Raw genomic sequence first — 21,531 nt, 5'->3', positions numbered from 1 at the left:
AAAAAAAAAAATCTTTAGGGGCGCCTGGGTGGCTCAGACGTTAAGCATCTGCCTTTGGTTCAGGTCATGATCCTAGGGTCCTTGGATTGAGACCCAGGGTCCTGGCATCCAGCCCCGTGTCAGGCTCCCTGCTCTGCGGAAAGCCTGCTTCTTCTCCCACTACCCCCCGCCATGCTTGTGTTCCCTCTCTCGCTGCCTCTCTCTTTCTCTGTCAAATACATAAATAAAAATTTTTTTTAAAAAATTAAAAGTCTTTTTAAAAATCATGAATATTTTACGTACTACTTCTTAATGACTGGCCATATATTTGGAAATACTGATAAAATTGAAAATAAAATCTTTTTTTTTTTTTAAAGATTTTATTTATTTATTTGTTAGAGAGAGCGAGAGCGAGAGCGAAAGCGAGCACAGGCAGACAGAGAGAAAGGCAGAGTCAGAGGGAGAAGCAGGCTCCCTGCAGAGCAAGGAGCCCGATGTGGGACTCGATCCAAGGACGCTGGGATCATGACCTGAGCCGAAGGCAGCGGCCTAACCAACTGAGCCACCCAGGCATCCCTGAAAATAAAATCTTAAAAAAATAATCTCTATACACAATGTGGGGCTCAAACTCACAACCCCAAGATCAATAGTTACTTGCTCTATCAACTGAGCCAGCCAGGTGCCTCTATTTTTGAGTCTTAATTACAGTAAAATAGAAAGTAAATAAAACTTCCTTAAAATAATAAAGAATATTTTCATGAAATACAGGTAATATCACACTTAATACTGAAATACTAGTGTTTCCATTAAAGCGAAGAATACAAAGGGGAACTGCCATCATTACCTTATTACCTAACAAGTTCTGAAAATTATAGAAATTTTTAAAAAAGATTTTATTTATTTATTTATTTGTTTATTTGAGAGAGAGAAAGAGCAAGACAGAGATAATGACAGAGAGTACCAACGGGGAGGAGAGGGAGAAACAGGCTCCCTGCTGAGCAGGAAGCCTGACATAGGGCTCCATTCCAGGACCCTGGGATCACAACCTGAGCCAAAGGCACACACCCAGATGAGTAAGCCACCCAGGCGCCCCTGGAAATTCTAGTAATTAACGTAAACAAGTAAGAAGCATAACTATAGAAAAGAGAAAAATATTTATATTATTATTTACATATGATAAGATTATGTACATTTATAATTGAAAGATCAATACAGTAGCCAGATAAGAAAGCAATCACCAGCTTTATTAGATTGACTGTATGCCAGGAATTTCTGGTAATAAAAATATGGTGGAGAAGACTTTGGATTCACAATAATGATGGTTTTACACATATGTGTGTGTGCATATTCACACACATATACATACACATTATATTTCAATGCTTAGTCACCTTTAAAAGAATAAGAAGATCAGGGGGGCCTGGGTGATTCAGGTGGTTAAGAGTCCGACTTTTGATTTCGGCTCAGATCATGATCTTAGGATGGTGAGATCAAGCCCCATGTCAGGCTCGGTGCTGACTGTGAAGCCTGCTTAAGATTCTCTCTCTCCCTCTTCCTCTGTCCCTCTCCCCATGCCCCTCTCTCTCTCTAAAAAAAGGAAAAAAAAAAAAGGAAGAAAGAAAAGAAAAACATTATGAAGATCATATATCAGGAAAATTATAAAATTATATTCAGTGATTATAAAAATAAGACTTGTATAAATGGAGAGAAAAAGAGATATATACTCTAAATGAGATTGACTGAATATTGCAGAAATTGTCAATAGTCCCTAAATAGATTTGGAATAACCCTCTAGAAATAAAGTTACCAATATATGTCAAGGATTTTAAAATGATAATATTCCTTGAGCCAGTAATAATTTTGCTTCTCGGGCTTTATCCTTAGAAAATAATCATAGACCTTGTAAACATTTAAGTACAATGTGATGCACATATAATGGTATAATATGTTTTACATAGAAAATAGAAAATATGTGGGGCATCTGGCTGGCTCAGTTGGTAATCTGACTCTTGGCTCGGGGACATGTGTTTGAGCCCCATGTTGGGTGTAGAGATTACTTTAAAAAAGGAAAGAAAAAAGAAAATGTGTTTTTAACTCAGGGCAACATTACTTGCTGAGCACTTCCTATTTGCCAGATTCTGTGCTCTACAACAGAGGTAGAAATAAACAAAACAGTCATTGGCCCTTCCCACATAAGACCAAAAGTCACCTGAGTGATTTTACAACAAGGTGATAAATTCAATGCTTGGGAAAGGATACTGTTACAGTCCTTAGGAAGAGAGACTTACCTGAACATAAGGGTCAGAGAAGGCTTCCCAAGGAGGTGATGTCTGTACTGAATCCTCAAGGCTGAGGGGGTGTTATCTAAGTGAAGACCTAGAGAAAGAAGGTTCCAGGCTGGACGAAAACATGCAAGTGCTGGGGTAAGAAACATGCCTTCTAGAAATGGAGAAAAGTTCATTGTAGTTGGAATGCAAAGTGCTTAGATAGGCAGAAGACAGGTCTGGGGAAGGAAAATTAATTGCAAGATGTCATTGTGGAGAGATAATCTACAACCAGATTATGAAGGCCTTTATCGTCTGGAACTGAAGCATTCACACTTTTTTGACCATGACTCAAAGAAAATGATAGAGTTCATAATGCCACCAATTTATAAATTTCATGGATATGTATATATGAACCATATTTAATGACAATATTTTTACTATGTGCAAAGCACTCCTATATTTCCTATTTCATGTTAAATTTTACTTAAAAAAAAAATGCTGTCTGCTGCCTCTGAGACCTTGAGTGAATTAGAAATAAGCATCCTCTCTGGGCAGTTGCAACTTAGAGACTCTAGGCCTGGCCTTGGAGAGTAAAAAGGGCAGTAGAAAGTGTCTTCATCCAAATAAGATGCCCCTTCCTCACAGTGGATGAAGTTCCACAGACTTGCCCCTAACATTTGCAAAGCTTAGGGTAAGAGTACAAATACAGGCCCACATCTTAACGTTGTAGATCAATCTAATTGACTATTAAATAAGTGTGTTCTATTCTTGTAACTTGACACATAATTTCATAATGACTTAAAAGACCAAGTTCAAATTCAAAATTCTTGGACTCAGAGTTCAGTGTTGGGATATGGCTTCAAGCATAGTCCCCTTCTATTTCTACTTCCAAGTCATCCTGTACCAAAAAGGGCCTTGTTCATATACATGTTGACATCTTGACTCACTTGTGTTACTTCTATTCACCATTCCCTTTCTCCCAGCAAACAATTAGAAAGTGGATTCAGAACTGTTTGGACAGGGAATTCTATGGTCCTGGGTATCTGAACCCAAATGGGGTTTTTGTATGAAAGTGGCATTGCCTGAGGACCCCACGAGCAGTGTTCTCTAAAGACTTGCTGTTCAAAATGTAGTCCACGGACAAGCATCATGGGCATCACATGAAAGTTTGCTAAAATGAAGAATCTCAAAGAGGGTACCTGGCTGGCTTTGTGGGTACAGCATGTGACTTTTGATCTTGGGTTATGAGTTGAAGCCCCATTTTGGGTATAGAGATTACTTAAAGAAGTAAAATGTGGGGGTGCCTTCATAGCTCAGTCATTAAGCATCTGCCTTTGGCTCGGGTTGAGATCCCAGGGTCCTGGGATAGAGCCATGTACTGGACTCTGCTCAGCAGGGAGCCTGCCTCCTCCTCTCTCTTTCTGCTTTCCTCTTTGCCTACTTGTGATCTCTGTCAAATAAATAAATAAAATCTTTGAAAAAAAAGGAAAATGACTTAATATTTACAATTTAGTTCAGTCTTGCTATAGGATGGATTGGTGAGCGGCAACCTGAGCTGGCTACATAATTTGCTGTCTAGTGCAAAATACATATGTAGAGTTTCTTGTTGAAAAAAAAAATGGGAAAAATGTGGCCTTAAAGGTATTAAAATATAAAGCTTTTTCATTCTTCTGCAGTCTTTCCCCTCACTTGTCATAATGTTTTCTATTTGTTACCTAACATTCTAAATATAAACAAATTTAAAAATTTAAATTAACATAAATTTTACCATTCATCTTTATATTGTGCAAAGGCAGCTCTAATTGCAAATATAAGAACCATTAAATCATATGAAGAATCATAGAAATTATACAATATGTATTTCATAACTGGTACATGCGTATGTATTTTGTTCTTTCAGAACAGTGGAAACACTGTACAAATCATCTCAACTTTTCCCTTTTCCTTTTTGATAGGTGCATATTCTACCAATACTTTTGTCTTTGGAATACTCTTGAGTAAGGAGGGTCTGAAAGGAAAAGTAAATATGGGTTCTCCCCTTCCCTTTCTTTCTATTCCATTTGCAGCATAAGTTTTAGTTTAACACAGGGACATAAACATGAATTTTTTAAAAGGGCATCATAGGGTACTTGGTCATTGATGTTCCTTAGAATGCAATTGCCTTCTTTTTGCCTTCAAGACAAGTTCTGATTTCCCAGTGGAAACCGTGGTTTTCTTTTGCTGACACAGACCTAACACTCTTGCCTTGTACTCATGTAAGCCTCATTGAACTAGCACACATGGTGGGTCCACTGGAATTCTGTGCTCATGAAGCACTGTGGCCAATAAATAGAAATAGAATGGGGGGGGGGTGTTCCTGGATGCTCAGTCAATGAGTGTCTGCCTTCAACTCAGGTCATGATCCCAGGGTCCTGGGATCGAGCCCCACATCAGGCTCCTTGCTCAGCGGGAAGCTTCCTTCTCCTTCTCCCATGCCCCCTGCTTGTGTTCCCTCTCTCGCCGTGTCTCTCTCTATCAAATAAATAAATAAAATCTTCTTTAAAAAAAGAAATAGAGGGGCGCCTGGGTGGCTCAGTGGGTTGGGCTGCTGCCTTCGGCTCAGGTCATGATCTCAGAGTCCTGGGATCGAGTCCTGCATCGGGCTCTCTGCTCGGCGGAGAGCCTGCTTCCCTCTCTCTCTCTGCCTGCCTCTCCATCTACTTGTGATTTCTCTCTGTCAAATAAATAAATAAAATCTTAAAAAAAAAAAAGAAATAGAATGGCAAGAAATGACTGACATGCATATTGCCTTTATCTCCTCTGCTCACACATATGCTCTATTGGACTCCTTTTGGACCTCCCTACAGAATATAAGTTCAGAGATAAAAATATTAAGTACTCCAAGATGGCAACCTCAGAACATAAAACCAAGTGAGGGGCTCTTTCGAGTGAGGGCTCTGCATGATTGCACAAGTCATCTGCCCCTGCCACTGGCCCAGAGAGCAATAAAGAGGGTGGTATAATCATTGAGATGAGAGAGAATAGTGGTTGGTACTAAAGGACTGCCCTTGAAATTGGGGAAAAGCAGGTGGTTTCAAGAAATATTTGGACTGCCAGGCCAGTAGAATGTGTAAGGTTTCTGGGTTGTAGAGGGATAAGGGAGAGAGGAGTTAGGAACAAGTCCAAGGATGGCTTTGGCAATGGAAAGAATGGAAATGTCATTTTCTGGGAAAGTTAGAGGAAGAACTGAAATGGAGGGATGGGAAGGAAGTTAAAAGTGTTCCATTTGGGACGCCTGGGTGGCTCAGTTGGTTGGGCAGCTGCCTTCGGCTCAGGTCATGATCCCAGCGTCCTGGGATCGAGTCCCACATCGGGCTCCTTGCTCCGCAGGGAGCCTGCTTCTCCCTCTGACTCTGCCTTCCACTCTGTCTGCCTGTGCTCACTTTCGCTCGTGCTCTCTCTCTGACAAATAAATAAAATCTTAAAAAAAAAAAAAAAACTTAAAAAAAAAAAAAGTGTTCCATTTGAGGTACCTGTATCCCATGGTAGTGAGGTTTATAGACAATAGAATATTCAGATCTGAATCTCCAGAAAGAGATACAAACTAGAGCTCTTGATTTGGAAATCCTCCACATACAGATTGTGACTAAAGCCAGGGAAATAAAAGAGATCGCTTAGAAAGAGTGTGCAAAGTAAGAAAAGGACCCAGCCTACTATCTTAAAAAACACCAACATATATGGGGAAGAAATGTCTTCAAAACAGTCTGAGAAGGAGCAAACTATAGGAGAGAATAGCTTTACAGACACCAAATGAAAAGAGCATTGCAGGAAGAAGTAGTCAGCATGGTCAGATGCTGCTAAGAGATCAAGCAAGGAGGGAACGCAAGGTTCCATTGGCTTTAGGGACAAGTTCATCTGAGGACGTTGGCAGAGGAAAATTCAGTAGAGGACAAAGGTGAGAATACAAAGGGCTTAAGCGCAAGTAGGAGATCAGTATATAAAGACAAGTGGAGATAACTATTTCAAGAATTGTGGCTATAAAAAAGGAACAAGAGATAACCTGCTAGTTAGAAAGGAATGTATTTTAATTTCTATGTAAAGAAATGCTGGATATTTTGGGGCACCTGGGTGGCTCAGTTGGTTAAGCATCTGACTCTTGATTTTGGCTCAGGGTCTTGAGATCCAGCCTTGCAGTGGGCTCTGCGCTCAGCCCATAGTCTGCTGAAGATTCTCTCCCTCTCCTTCTACCCCTCTCCCTGCTCTTTCCCTCCCTTTCTCTCAAATAAATAAATCTTTAAAAAAGAGAGAGAGAGATACTGAATACCTAAAGTTGGGAGGAGCCAGGAGAGAGGAAGAAGTTGAATATAGAAGAAAAAAGGGATCATGTTTATATCCAGTTTCTAAAGAGGGCAGGTAAGCTCCACAAACAGTCCAGGGATCATTGCTGTGTTTACTGTTTTGTGCCTACAACAGTGTATTTATCTCCTAGGGCTGATGTAACAAAGTACCACAAGCTGGGTGGCTCAAAACTATAGAGATTTATTGTCTCACAGCTCTGGAGGCTACAACTCTGAAATCAACGTGTTGGCAGAGTTATGCTCCCTCTGGAACCTTCCTTGCCTCTTCGTAGCTACTGGTAGCACACAGACAATCTTTGGTTTTCCTTGGCTTGCAGCTGCAGAACTCTAATCTCTGCCTTCATTGCAACGTGACATTCCCTCTGTGTCTCTGCTTTTATGTGACCATCTTATGAGGACACCAGTCATATTAGATTGGGGGTCCACCCCATCTAAACTAATTACATCTGCAGTGACCCTATTTCCGAATGAGGTCATATTCTGAGGCACTGAGATTTAGGACTTCAACAGGTCTTTTTTGGGGGGGAGGGATATAACTTACAACAAACATAGGAAGTCTTTTTTAAAAATAAAATAAAATAAAATAAAAACAATAATAATAAAATAGGAAAGTTTTAACAATACTGTAATAAAAGTTATGTGAACATGTTCTCTTTCGTAAGATATCTATTGTACCGTACTTACCTTTCTCATTATGACATGAGATGGTACAGTGCCTACGTGATGAGATGAAGTAAAGCGAATGATGTAGGTGCTGTAACTGAACCTACAGAAAGTGACACTGTGGATAAGGGGGAAATACTGTATATCAAATATATGGTACTTGTGTTTAACTTCCCTTCCCTTCTAGCCTAATTGCAAGACTTTTCAGTGGTCCTCTTGTGCCAGTGTTCCCAATTGCCTCACCCCTATTGTCTTCCCTTGGCTACTTCCTGGCAAAACCCCAGCTATTTGCCCCATCCATTTGCCTTGGTACAGAAGTCACACAGCAGGGCAGATTTATGCCACTATACATTCATGGGCTCTACCCTCAACCAGTCCCTAAATGCTGGGTTTTTTTTGTTTGTTTGTTTTTTTAATGATTAAGGATTTTGACTTTATTATGACAATATTTTTTTAAAAAAACCATTAAATCTTTAACAAAACCATTAAATAAACACTTTCCATGGTCCTCTTTTTGACAAATTAGAAGGGTCTAGATTTTTTTATAAAGTCATGAGCCCTGTCAAAACACTTCCAGGTTTGCATATTTTTCCAGATATGAGTAACAATACCCATAAATCATACTTAAATTCAGATTCTTATCTGAAATTGCCTTGAAGTAAGTGGAAAAATGACAAAAGTCTTTTTTTTAATTATACCAAATCATGCTTCATAGAATTTTATTTCTGAGTTATTATGGATATACTGTTTTCCTTTCTCATTGTTTTTTTCCCACTTCATTATTTTAATGTGTTATATTCATCTTTTTTTAATATATAGTGTTCTATGGTTGACTATTTGCATATAAAACCCAGTGCTCATTGCAACAGGTGCCCTCCTTAATACCCGTCACCTGGTTATCCCTCCCCCTCCCCCTCCCTTCTGAAACCCTCAGACTGTTTTTCAGAATCCATAGTCTCTCAAGGTTCATCCCCACTCCTCCTCTGATTTTCCCCCCTTCAGTTTTCCCTTCCTTTCCCTAATGTCTTCTGTGCTATTCCTATGTTCCACATATGAGTGAAACCATATAGTAATTGTCTTTCTCTGCTTGACTTATTTCTCTTAACATAAACCCCTCCAGTTCCGTCCATGTTGATGCAAATGGTAGGTACTCATCCTTTCTGGTAGCTGAGTAATATTCCATTATATATATGGACCACACCTTCTTTATCCATTCATCTGTTGAAGCAGCCCCTCAATCCTTCTAGGCAGTCCTCCTTTCCCCTGTTAGTTTTCTTCCCCATTACAGACTTCCTTTCTGTTCCACACCTTTTTTTTTTTTTTTAAGATTTTATTTATTTATTAGAGAGAGAGCGAGAGAGAGCAAGAGTGAGCACAAGCAGGGGGAGCTGCAGGCAGAAGGAGAGAGAGAAGCAGGCCCCCCACTGAGCAAGGAACCAGATGTGGGGCTTGATCTCAGGATGCTGGGATCATGACCCGAGCAGAAGGTAGACGCTTAACCAACGGAGCCACCCAGGTGCCCGCCCCTGTTCCACACCTCTTAATGCCTCCCTCCCCCTAACTCAACTTTCCCTTCACCTCAGGAGAGATTTCACCTCCTCCTTCATGGAGAATTTTAAAGATTTCAGCTGACACAGTTTCCTTGTGCCAGGCATCACATGCAGCCACAGTTTTTCCTTCCCTCTCACTACAATCGAATGGTATCTCTCTTCTGGTCTAAGGCAAATTCCTCCTCTAGTTCCACAAATCACATTCATTCATTCAACTGAGCCCCTGGGAGGCTCAGTTGGTTGATCAACTGCCTTTGGCTCAGGTCATGATCCCGGAATCCTGGGATCATGACCTGAGCTGAAGGCAGACACTTAATGACCAAGCCACCCAGGTACCCCGTGATAAAAATCTTTAAATAAATTAAACATATGCTACCACAATGTATGTGTGCCATGACCTGAATGTTTGTGTTCCCCCAGAACCCACATGTCATAATCCCAACAACAACATGATAGTGTTAGGAGGTTGAGAATTTGGGAGATGAAGAGGTCATGAAGGTGGAGCCCCCATGAATGCAATGAGTGCTCTTCTAAGAGACCCCAAAGAGCTCCCTCTCTCCTACCATAGGAGGATACATCGAGAAGCTGTGACCCAGAAGAGAGCTCTCACCCAACCATGGTGGCATCCTGATCTTGGACTTCCAGCTTCTGTATCTGTGAGAAATAAATTTTTGTTGTTAATAAGCTATCTAGTATGTGGTATTTTGTTATAGCAGCCTGAATGGACTAAGATAATGTGCTTCTTTGCATTAAACAACAAGATCTAGTGGCAGGCTTAAAAAGAACCATAATTTCTAGGTAGAAATAAGCATACCTAAAATTCTTAAGTATCTGTATGTGAAAGTAACAGTAATGCAATGTATATAAAAATAGCTGTGTTTTCTATGGTGATAAAGCCATAGCTACTACGTAATTCAGTGGTATATTGTCTACCATTATGACTGAAGGAAATGCTACATTTCAGTAAATGCTTAGTGAAAATAAAGATACAGATTTTTCCCTGCCCAAGTTCATAGATCCCTTGAATCATCACGGCTCCTTGAAGACCAGTGGATCCCAGGTATGAATGCTTGGTGTGGAGGTCAGAAAATGGAAGAAGTCAATGAACTGAGAAGCCAAATTGTTTGGACATTGATGTGTGGACACTGGAAATGGATGATGAAGAATAGCACAGGAAACCTGGTCCTGAACTCTTCAAAATTAGTAAAAAGGCATTAATTAGACAGTTGGAAAAAGTTCAAAGGGTGGCAAGTCAGGTGGAATGAACATGAAAAAATCAGGGAAGGAGGGGCGCCAGGGTGGCACAGTTGGTTGAGCAACCGACTTGGTTTGGGCTCAGGTCGTGATCTCATGGTCCTGGGGTTCATCCCCGCCTTGGGCTTCTTGCTTAGTGCAGAGTTTGCTTAGGACTCTTTCTCCCTCTCCCCCACCACCCCTGGCACCGCCGAAATCAGTAAAATCTTTCTTTTTTTTAAAATCAAGGGTTGTACATAAAGATGAAAGAATAATTGTCAAGAAGTGGCAGTAGGATGCAAGGAAGATACTGACCTCTACTTTCTCATCTGAGGGAAATAGCTTAAGAAGCCTGCAAAGGGAGGCACCTAGCTGGCTCAGGTGGTAAAGCATTTGGCCTTTAATTTTGCGGTCCTGAATTTGAGCCCCATGTTGGGTGTGGAGATTCCTTTAAAAAAAAAAAAAAAAAGAGGATGCAAAAGGAAGTGGTGTCCTCAAGGAAGGAGTAGATTTTACTTCAGGCAAGGAGCTGGAAGGATGTACATGGTTAAGTGTGTTAGGTGGTTGCTTACTCCTATAGACTGGGCAGGGGAAAAGACTGGGAGAGAGGGTACCAGTTGGGATGCAGTATGGACTAGAAAGGCAAATGGATGTGAGAAGATACATTGCCAGAAGCATTTTAATTCACCCAGATGATGCCTGGGTGGCTCAGTTGGTTAAGTGTCTGCCTTCAGCTCAGGTCATGATCCTGGAGCCCCAGGACTGAGCCCCACATCTGACTCCCTACTCAGGGGAGAGGCTACTTCTCCCTCTCCATTTGCTGTTCCTTCCCCTTGTGCTCGCTCTCTGTCAAATAAATAAATAAATTCTTTTTAAAAATTCATGGACGGTAATATAAACCCACCACCCAAGGATAACCAGTGTAGCATTATCATTTGGAATATTTATTGCTATAAAATTGGTCATCATGACAAAATTCAGAGCAATAAAAACTTTCAGTCTTACCTAGGGAATTGGTTAGTTATTGAATATCCGTAAAAATGAAATATTCTGGAGTGCCTGGATGGTTCAGTTGGTTAAGCGTCTGCCTGCAGCAGGTCATGATCCCAGGGTCCTGGGATAGAGGCCCACATCATGCTCACTGCTCAGTGGGACTCTGTTTCTCCCTCTGCATTTCCCCTGGCTTGTGTTCTCTCTCGCTCTCCCTCTTTCAAATAAATTAATAAAATATATATATATATATATATTTTTTTTAGATTTCTATTTATTTGGGAGAGAGAGTGTGCCCAAGCAGGGGGGAGGGGCACAGGGAGAGGGATATGCAGGCTCCCGCTGAGGAAGGCTCCTCCCAGGACCCTGGAATCATGACCTAAACTGAAGGTAGACACCCAACGACTGAGCCACCCAGACACCCCATGTAACTGTTGTTCTTGGGATAAAATGGATACCTAAGATTATCAAGGTGGTTCTTGTCTTTGGAAGTTAGATTGAGAACCTCCTGCTCTTCTCTCTTAAAATCTTGCTTCTTTGAAAATTTCAGAGAGCATTGGATTTTAAATCAATAAAAATCTTTAAAAAAATGAAATGTTCTGGATGTTGATGAGAACACGTAAAGAATTTCTATAGGCATTGAAGATTGTCATCATAGAATATTAAGCAAAGCAGCCCCTGGGTGGCTCAGTGCATTAAGCTCTGCCTTAGGCTCAGGTCATGATCTCAGGATCCTGGGATCGAGCCCTGCATCGGGTGCTGAGCAGAGAGCTTCCTCCTCTCTCTCAGCCTGCCTCTGTGCCTACTTGTGATCTTTCTGTCAAATAAATAAATAAAATCTTTAAAAAAAAGAATATTAAGTAAAAAAATCGGGATAATAAACCATGGACAGTATATTCAAATTTTTACTAAAATTTCTATCTGCATACAGAAATAAAACATTTTTTATAGTGGTTATTTTTAACTTGTGGAATTATGAGTTATTTTAATTTTACTTTTAATATCTTCCTTCTTTTTACATTTTTATAAGATATCTTTTTATAATTTTTTTCTTTTTATAAGTTTTAATAGTTGAATAAGAAAAATGAAAATATAGCCTTTAGAAAAAGAGATATATTTACATGCCTAAAGTTGAAAATGTATATTTTACTTACTTTGGAAGTTTATGCTCTGCAGATCATTCTTTTTTTTTTTTTTTTAATTTTTATTTATTTATTTGACAGAGATCACAAGTAGGCAGAGAGGCAGGCAGAGAGAGAGGGGGAAGCATGCTCCCTGCTGAGCAGAGAGCCAGATTCAAGGCTCGATCCTAGGACCCTGGGATCATGACCCGAGCGGAAGGCAGAGGCTTAACCACTTAGCCACCCAGGTGCCCCACTGCAGATCATTCTTTATGTGAGTGAAAAATTGATAAATAATTTAAATTCCCAATAAATGGCAAACAGGAAATTGCATAGGAGACAGTTTCTTATATTTGGATATCATTGGATTAAGAGGTTGTATGTATTCTATATTAAGAAGAATGAAGAAATTTGGGGCACTGAAATATGAATCATCTATGAACTATAAATCTAGAATAAACATTAATATGGTATTGAGCATATTTTACCTTCTGAGATACATGTGAGATATGGCTCTTTATTAAGGTAGACAATAATAACATGGGCAACAAACAATAATAAAACAATAATAACAAAACAACAATTATTAATTAATTGTTAATTAATAACAACAATAATAAAACAATAATTAATAACATTAAGTATTAATTGCTAACTAATAACAATTAATAATAATAAAACAATAATAACAAAACAATAACAAAAACAATAATAACACACTTCTCCAAGATGTAGCTGAAACTGAAGTGATAAATCTCATGCTATGCTATTCATGTTAATAATTAGTTTTCTAGAATTTTGTTCGATTTATTCTAGGAGGGGGACCTGGTTGGCTCAGTCCTTAAGCATCTGCCTTCGGCTCAGGTCATGATCCCAGGATCCTGGGATGGAGCCAGCATTGGGCTCCCTGCTCAGCAGGCAACCTGCTTTTCCTTCTCCCACTAGCCTTGCTTATGTTCCCTCTTTTCCTGTCTGTCAAATAAAAAAAAATCTTAAAAAAAACACAACAACTGTAGACTCATTCAAGGAACTCTTTCTGGGGAGACTGATCAGACAGACATCTTGCTGATGTGTGACATTATTGCAAAGAATGGAGAGTGCTAATATCTTAGGGTAAATATATCACATTTAATGGAAAAATTATTTAAAGCATACTTCCTGTGGAAAGTGGATCGTAAAGTATCTGTATGTTGTTGACATGATCCCAGAACTTCCAATCAACTACTTACACTCTTTTTCTTAATGTTAGCGGCCATTAATGATCATTGCTTAAATACATTAATTTGTTAGGTGTTTGCAAAATGATGGCATTCTAATTATGTTAATCTTTTCAGTTATTAAATAGGATACAGCAATAAAGAGAAACTTATCTTTTATTTGATTATCTGTTACTACAATTGGTGTATTTGCCAGTTCTTTATTTGCCAGTTCTGAAACTGATGAGTTGGTTCACCAGCATCCTCAAAGAGCATCAAAATCAGTTTTGTTTTGTTTAGGTATCATTTTGAATTCACAGATTTGAACAAATTTTATGTATGTCAAACTATTGTAGTTCTTATCCTTGGTAATAGTCTAAATTTACATCTTTGTGTGGTAGGAGATGCTCCAGGTTGGCTACTGAGTTCTTTTAACACAATCCTAGCAGCCTTTGGTAGCTTTCTTGCTCTCTGCTCTAACAAGGTGCACAAGGTGCATCTTGTATATTTCTTGCCTTAAGATCTGTAATCAGTCATTTATTCAATAAGCCCTGTTTTCTTTCAATGGTAGATGGCAGAGACCACAATCGGGGCCCTAGGGGGCAGGGTTCACAAGTTTTGATGCATATGAATCACACTTCTAGTTTTCTCTGTGTGTGGTTTTTGTTGTTGTTTGTTTTTTGCAGTGCTTCCCATTTTACTCAGAACAAAATCCTTTTAATGACCCATAAGGCCCTACATGATTTGCATGGCCTGTTTCTTCTATTCTTTACCACGCTTGTTTCAGTCTTTGGGCTGCTGCCATGGGAATGTGCTTTTCCCAGGTATGTGCATAGCTCAATCCCTCATCTCCTATATGTCTTTGCTTAATCTCATGGAAGCCTATTCTGTCAACTATATTAAAAATCACAACACTATTTCCCTCCCCAAACCCACTCCCAATGTCTTGTGTTCTATTTTTTTCATATCGTTTCTCATTTTCTCATATACTTTATAATGTATCTATTTATTTAGTATTCCTCCCCTCCTCCTAAAATACAAGCTCCACAAGGGCAGGGATTTTGGTTGTTTGGTTTACTGCTATATTTTTAGTGCTTAGGACAAACAGTACCTGTACATGTTAGCTATTCCCTACTTACTTACTCAATGAACAAATGGATAAATTTTAGCATGTTTCTGAATCATCACATGCCTAACCTATCAAGTTCAATCTCAGAGGAACAGATACAATTTAAAGCAAACAACATCCCTCAAGAAACTGAGCTATATCCAGGTATGTAGAATGTAGCGACAAGTGCATGAATTTCAACACTAGCCTGACATTTCTGGCTTTGAGCAATGTTTGTGTATTCTTTTTTTTTTTTTTTTTTTTGAGAGAGATATTGAAAGAGAAGCAAGGTGGGAGAAGGGGCAGAGTAAGAAGGAAAGAGAGACTCCTAAGCAGGCTCCATGCTAGCCTGACACAGGCTTGATCTCACAACCCTGAGATCATGACTGGAGCTGAAGTTGAGTTAGATGCTTAACCTACGAAGCCACCCAGGCTCCCTGTGCATTCATTTTTGAAAAAGAAATGCAATATAAGCTGATAGTCTCCAACAGTAATATAACTACAAGATGAGAATTGAGATGTGCCCTAAAGAATACACCTCACTATTGCTCCAGAGAAGTTTAGTATGCTTAATATCCATGTTCTTCAAATGTAGGTAAATTATTAACTATTAGCAACATTTTTGTATAAAAGTAGTTGATTAAAGTTACTTGGGGCATCTGGCTGGCTCAGTTGGTGGAGTGTGTGACTCTTGATCTCAGGACTGTAAATCCGAGTCCCACGTTGAGTAGGGAGTTTACTTTAAAAAAATAATAAATAAAAACCTTAAAAAAAAAAAGTGGATTTCAGGCTACTGTTGACATAGCAAGGTTAAGCCTAATCTGAGATTCAGATTTGTCTGGACTAATGAGGCTGAGCCTTCCTGGATCTTAGGTTGAATTGCAAGGTAGGAGTCTGCTAGGAAGAGATCCGACATTGGGCAGAGGAGAAGGATAAGAAAGTACTAAACCCAAGTCTGACTATAGGTACCAGGTCTCAGTGCTATGGGAAAACATGTATGATACATTTTTATTTTTTATTTTATTAACTATACTCTACTCTGAACATGGGGCTTAAGTTCATGGCCCCAAGGAGATCAAGAGTTGCATGCTCTACAGACCGAGCCAGCCAGGTTCCCTTCATGGAAAAATGTCTATGACAAAAGGCTAACAATAGGAACTGCACAGATTTCTCTTTTATGAGGCATAGTACCAAGAGGAGGATATGAGAGCACAATACCCCTCTGAACTATGAATATTAGCAAGAAAGGAGACCTTGATGCTTTGTGGGAAGCACTGGTTATGTGGGGGTACCCAATGGAAGGGTCATAGTAATAGGCAGAATATCAGAAAGGGCATCAGGAGGCCTATTTGTGAATATATGTGAGATACTCTAATGGGGACTCCAGAACCTCTCTGAAGGAATTTTATAGGGGCTAGAGGCTCTGTGTCAACAGAAGGGCAGTGAACAGGTATAATTTAATGTGATTTTACCCATTTTCACAGATTAGTGAATTTTGAGGAAATTTACATTACCTCTGGGGAGAAAAACTGGGGCACGGTACTTAGTGGACTGAACACTGGACTGAGAAAGGGACAGAGGATGTTGGTTGTCATTTTGGTCATTAACTAGTTGGGTTACCTTGGGCAAGTGAAGAATCTGGACTTAGACTTGAGTCTTTAAAGCTGATTAGGGCCAGCTCCCTTTCTCCAACTCACATGGATAGACTATGATTTGGAGGCTGTATATTCTCATATAAGGAACTTCATTTTTAGGTTCACTTTGCCTCTTTTTATTTATTTCATTAATCTCCTTTGTTCTTTCTAGAGAAACACTTAAGTTAACTACTCCTTTGGGGGAGGTATTTAGCAGGGTAAGAACAGCATCTTTGGACTTAGATTACCAGATTTTAAATGCCAATTCCTCCACTTCCTTTGTGATTTTCACTAGGTTATTTTTCTAAGGTTCAACTACCTCATCTGTAAAATGGCTTAATAACAGTACCTACCACATGGGATTATTATTAATATACTATTATTCCACCTGATTTACTTTCAAATATCTAAAATTTGCCATATTTTTCCTTGAAATTCATTTCTTCAGGTTAAATATTTCCAAGTCCTTAAAATGCTGTCCAGAATGAATTGTTTACAGAGCCTTGGTCTTCTTTCTTTGGATGCCTCCTAGTCTGTCAGTGTTTTTCTTAAATGTCCCACCTAAAATAAAAAAAGACAAACAACAACAGTATTTTTATGTGCAAAATACAGATGATGAAATCATTCCTTCTAGTGATCTAGACCTTAAACAGCCTATATTTTAAATATTTCAATCTTAGTTTATCACATATAAAACATATGAATACCAAATAATGTCTCTTTTATCTACCTTCCAGGGTTTCTCTAAGAGAAACCTAGATGATATATGTCAAAGTACTATGAAAAATTAAAAGAAGTGAAAGTGTCATTGTTTTATACGGTTTTCCATTAAATAGGGAACAAAATTATGATAGGTATGACCTGTCAGTTACAAAAAATAAGTTTTAAAACTTACTGCAATCCTAATGTTCATAGAGAAAAAAGAAATTTTATTTTTGGGGGGGTTATTTTTAAAAATTTTAAGCTTAAATGTCAATTCAATTAATAAACATTTAATGTATTATTAGTTTCAGAGGTAGAGGTCAGTGATTCACGAGTCTTGTAATATGCAGTGATCATTACATCACGTACCTTCCTTAATGCCCATCACCCAGTTACCCCATCCCCGCACCCCAGCAACCCTGTTTGTTTTCTATGATTAAGACTCTCCCATGGTTTGTCTCCCTCTCTGAATTCATCTTATTTTATTTTTTCTTCTCCCCGATGATCCTCTGTTTTTTCTTTTTTTTTTTAGACTTTATTTATTTGACAGCCTGAGATCACAAGTAGGCAGAGAAGCAGGCAGAGAGAGAGAGGAGGAAGCAGGCTCCCTGCTGAGCAAAGAGCCCAATGTGGGGCTTGATCCCAGGACCCTGGGATCATCACCTGAGCCGAAGGCAGAGGCTTTAACTCACTGAGCCACCCAGGCGCCCATGTTTCATTTCTTAAATACCACACATCACTGAGATCATGTTAATTCTCTTTCTCTGACTTATTTCATTTAGCATAATACCCTCTAGTTCTACCAGTGTTACTGCAAATCGCCAAGATTTCATTTTTTTGATGGCTGAGTAGTGTTCCATATATATGTATGTTCCATACACACATACAAACAGTATCTTCTTATCCATTCATCTATCGATGTACATCTGGGCTCTTGCCATAATTTGGCTATTGTGGACATTGCTGCTATAAACAGCAATTGCAGGTGCCCCTTTGATCACTACCTTTGTATTGGGGTAAACACCCAATAGTGCAATTGCTGGGTCATAGAGTAGTTCCATTTTTAACTTTCTGAGGAAACTTTATGCTGTTTTCCAGAGTGGCTGCACCAGCTTGCATTCCCGCCAACAGTGTAGGAGGGTTCCCCTTTCTTCGCATCCTTGCCAACATCTGTCATTTCCTGACTTGTTAATTTTAGCCATTCTGACTGGTATGAGGTGATATCTCATTGTGGTTTTGATTTGTATTTCCCTGATGCCAAGAGATGTGGAACATTTTTTCATGTGTCTGTTGGCTGTATGTATGTCTTCATTGGAGAAATATCTGTTCGTGTCTTCTGCCCATTTCTTGATTGAACTATTTGTTCTTTGGGTGTTGAGTTTGGTTAAGTCCTTTATAGATTTTGGATACTAGCCTTTATCTGGTAAGACATTTGCAAATTATCTTCTCCCATTCTTTTGGTTTTGTTGACTGTTTTCTTTTCTGTGCAAAAAGCTTTATTTAAGTCCCAATAGTTCATGTTTGCCTTTGTTTCCCTTGCCTTTGAAAACGTGTCTAGCAAGAAGTTGCTGTGGCCAAAGTTACAAGAGATTGCTGCCTGTGTTCTCCTCTAGGATTTTGATGGATTCCTCTCTCACATTTAGGTCTTTCACCCATTTTGAGTCTATTTTTTTGTGTACGGTATAAGGAAAGTGTCCAGTTTCATTCTCCTGCATGTGGCTGTCCAATTTTCCCAACACCATTTTTTGAAGAGACTGCCTTTTTATCTATTGGATATTCTTTTGTTTTGTCAAAGATTAGTTGACCATAGAGTTGACGGTCCATTTCTGGGTACTCTATTCTGTTCCAATGATGTATGTGTCTGTTTTTGTGCCAGTACCATACTGTTTTGATGATCACAGCTTTGTAACAGAGCTTGAAGTCCAGGTTTGTGATCTCACCAGCTTTGGTTTTCCTTTTCAACATTTCTTTGGCTATTTGGGGTTTTTTCAGTTCCATACAAATTTTAGGATTATTTGTTCCAGTTCTGTGGAAAAAGATGGTATTTTGATAGGGATTGCACTGAATGTATAGATTGTTCTACACAGCAGAGACATTTTAACAATATTTTGAAAAAACAAAATTTTAGACTGAAATATTTAGTAATCCCAAACCATTTTTTGTTACATGAAGTGATTATGAAATAAGTAATCTCACTTATGTCAAAAAGTTTTTCCTGTGAAACACAGGACTTCAGACAACATTCACTTTCTATCTGAAAGTGTTTCTGTTCAATCTCTGGTTTTTCTGATAGTATTTATTTTTTAAGGGAGCTCTATGCCCATGAGCTTGAACTCATGACCCCAAGATTAAGAGTTGCAAGCTCTACCAACCGAGCCAGCCAGGCATCCCTCTTTAGTGATAATTTTTATTGAAAAAGTATCTATTTCTCAAAAAACTGAACTTGATGAACCAAGTGGAGAAACAGCTTTGTTTGTTAATATTCAATAAAAAAAGCATATTGTTGATTTAGTAAATAGAAACCTAAAGGGAAAATGTATAAAACCAGAGAGATTACATTGCATGGGCTTTTTTCATAGCTATTACTCATAATTCTTTAGCTAAATATAAACTCCCAAAATTATAGCAGTGGCCATTTATCCTTTGCTTCTTAGTCTGTTAGAGTTACCATAACAAAATACCACAGACTGGATGGCTTAAACAATAGAACTGAAGTTTTCTCACAGTTCTGGAGGCTTTAGGTCCAACATTCTGAGGCCTCCATCTTGGCTTGTGGGTGGTCACTATCGCATTATGTGCTCATGTGACCTCTTTGTGGATGTGCTGGGGAGAGGGAGAGAATGAACTCTCTGGTGTTTTTTTTTTCTTATTTTTGTTTTTTAATAAGGACAGTATTCCTCCTGGATCAGAGCCTTCCCCTTACGAGCTTATTTAAACTCTCTTACTTCTTTAGAGGCTCTTTCTCCAAATATAGCTACCCTAGGTGGTTAGGGCTTCAACATATTAATTTTGGGGGATACATATATTTGTCCTTAACATCATCTAACTTTTCTCATTTTCTTTTAGCCCTTTTGGAGAAGTTAAATCACATCATAATTGCCCTAAATATACAAACTGAATTCTACTTAGATTATTTTTTATAGGAGCCATTACATTGTCTTAGAATTTAAGAGATTAAAGGGTACAGATTCTTCTTGTAAAGACTTCACATTCTAGGGCCAGAAAGCGATAAACCAATAATCAGAATACAACATGCTATGGGTCATTTTGTAGTTTCAGTGGAGAGGACCTTATTTTACCTAGTTTTCATCGGCATCTTTCCATGGTAGGTCTGATCTTTGTCTTACTTAGGACCCTCACTTTTTTCCCCCTATTCAGCCTGGATCTCAAGGTTAATAATTTTAAGTTTTATCTATATCCTCAGTGCCCTTAGCTTGTCATTGTTTTGCTCCTCCTGGCCAGTTTACTCCTAATTTTGGATTAATTCACTGATCTGCTTTCTTCTCCCAGGCAGATAAGCCCCATAGAATAGTAAGAATTACGCTATTAAAATTGGTAGTTTTCAGCCTCAGCAGGCACTTTCGCACATAAAACCTGCTGTAGCTAACTCCATGTCTCTAAATAGATACTGTCTGATGAACACCCTAGCATACTTCCTAGATTCCTTATCTCATTCTTTCCTGGAACTTTACCAAGCTGTTCTCAGATACTAACTCATTCAATTTCCATGCTAAGGCTCTGCATTAAATCAAGGCTATCTCCAGCCCTATAGCCCAAACAATTATTTGCTAGTTTTCATCCTTGCTTTCCATTCAGAACTCCTTTACTTTTCATCTCGTTTCTGTTCCGGATATGGCAGTTGCACTTAACAGATTCCTTTTTCCCAATTTTTATCCCTTGGCACAAAATAACCTCCAAAATTTTAACTAATCCTGCAATTCCCTACTCTTGGAATGCTCCAGGACTCAACTCTTGGACCACTTCGTTTCTCTTTATATTCACTCCTTGGTGATCTCATCTAATCTTATGGCTTTAAATATACCATCCACATGCTGATGACTCCAATTTTATTTCTCCAGCTCAGATCTCTTCCTTGAGCTCCAAACTTCTCTACCTAACTCAAAATTTCATTTGGATATTAGATTCCATCTCAAATCTAACATGTTCAAAATCAAGCCTCTGCAAGATAATACTTTTGAGAAATGGATGGTCATTATTTTGATTGTGGTAATTATTTCATGGATGTATATCAACGGAAAAACTTTCCAAACTGTGTATTTAAAACTGTACAATTTGTTGTATCAATAGTTAGGAGGCAATGGTAGGTAGGTCAAAAGTTAACTGACCTCATTAAAGTAATGCACTGTATTTTAAATCTTATTTTATTCAAATGATAAATATTGAGTATTCTTAAATGCTTTTTTGATTACTAACACTCTTGAAAAGAACTAGAACCAACCGAGTAAGCATAACTAAGATAAAGTTCCCAAATAGGTTAGATTATACTATACTCAATTTGGGATTTGGTGATCAAATCCTTATTTCCTGTTATAACTCAGCCACATGGCATGCCAGGACTTTAGTGATGTGTTACTAGTAAAGGGAAGAGGTCAGGATTTGTGAGAATGAGACAGATTAGTCTGGTTTTCATTTTGTAAAGACACCCTCTCCTCCACCCTAAGATGGTCCACAAAGCTTCCAGAACTGCATGGCAAACTTGTGCTTTGATCTGATCTCTGTACATATCCAAA

At 38.7% G+C, this 21,531-nt stretch overlaps 1 long non-coding RNA gene across 2 annotated transcripts in view; it reads right to left on the bottom strand.

Annotated features, from left to right (window-relative positions):
• Nucleotides 1-13,495: 13,495 nt before the first annotated feature.
• Nucleotides 13,496-21,531, bottom strand: part of LOC309864813 — a 43,548-nt gene continuing 35,512 nt past the window's right edge. Inside the window, exons 3-4 of one of the 2 annotated variants that reach the window (XR_014311775.1) lie at nucleotides 17,785-18,806; nucleotides 13,496-16,639 (exon numbers count right to left, since the gene is read on the bottom strand). This is a non-coding gene — a long non-coding RNA (uncharacterized lncRNA). The remainder of the gene's footprint in view (nucleotides 16,640-17,784; nucleotides 18,807-21,531) is intronic. The other variant, XR_014311776.1, reaches the window with a different exon arrangement.

The sequence above is a fragment of the Mustela nivalis genome (assembly GCF_964662115.1).
Source record: "Mustela nivalis genome assembly, chromosome: 5".
NCBI lineage: Eukaryota > Metazoa > Chordata > Mammalia > Carnivora > Mustelidae > Mustela > Mustela nivalis.
Note: the sequence above shows the minus strand (reverse complement) of the source record. Positions and strands in the feature narration are given on the sequence as shown.